The following is a 1002-nucleotide window of genomic DNA, read 5'->3' on the forward strand; positions in this document are numbered from 1 at the left end:
CTTTGCACCACCTCATGTTGAGCTCTGGAATTTCACAGCCTGATCCCAATTTCCCATGCTGAGCAAACCGTGGAACAGCCAGAACAGGCTGTGCTGGCTCAGCACCCGTTGCCCAACACCTCTTTGGGGTTTGGTGGCTCAGCCATGCGCTTCCCTTTCACCATCAGCATCCGAAGCAGGTGTGCATACATCCCTGTGCACAGCTCTAACAGGAGAGGCAACGGGCTGCATTGGCAGCTTCGTGCCTGTGTGTAACCCCATCCTGCTGTCTTGCACGGGAGGGAAATGCTCACTTCTGTTGGTATGGGATGCAGCTTTTGGAGAGCCTGCAGCAGCTGGGACCCTACAGCCCCCCCTGAGGGAGCAGCACACGGTGCTACGTCTGGTGGAGGGCTGCAATGCCCTCAAGACCCCTCTCACTGCACCCACACTCCCCAGCCCTGTGTTCCTGCAGCACACCACGCTGCCTTTCAGGATGCTGCAGGGCAATCTCTGCGCCTTGCAAAAGAGAAACTGGCTTGCAGCAGCCACAACAGCCCCACAAGACCTACCCTGACCTTGCAGAAACATTCCCACCCTTCCCAGCTCACTCCAAACAGCCCTTTTGCATTTACTCACATCTCCCACTGGTTTCAACCTCAGGTACCAGCAGGTAAAGCACACCCAGCTGTTAATAATGGAACAAATCACACACGCATTCAGTAAGACCTGAGTCTGACTTAGAATAAAATCAGTCACATCACTCCCAGAGTGCTGAAAACCTGCACTTCTCCCCCATCACCTACAGACCTCAAAACAGTTTTCCTTTCCTTTCCTTTCCTTTCCTTTCCTTTCCTTTCCTTTCCTTTCCTTTCCTTTCCTTTCCTTTCCTTTCCTTTCCTTTCCTTTCCTTTCCTTTCCTTTCCTTTCCTTTCCTTTCCTTTCCTTTCCTTTCCTTTCCTTTCCTTTCCTTTCCTTTCCTTTCCTTTCCTTTCCTTTCCTTTCCTTTCCTTTCCTTTCCTT

The sequence above is a fragment of the Centrocercus urophasianus genome, unplaced genomic scaffold (genome assembly GCF_019232065.1).
Source record: "Centrocercus urophasianus isolate 14NV4802_14NV808 unplaced genomic scaffold, USGS_Curo_1.0 seq_302, whole genome shotgun sequence".
NCBI lineage: Eukaryota > Metazoa > Chordata > Aves > Galliformes > Phasianidae > Centrocercus > Centrocercus urophasianus.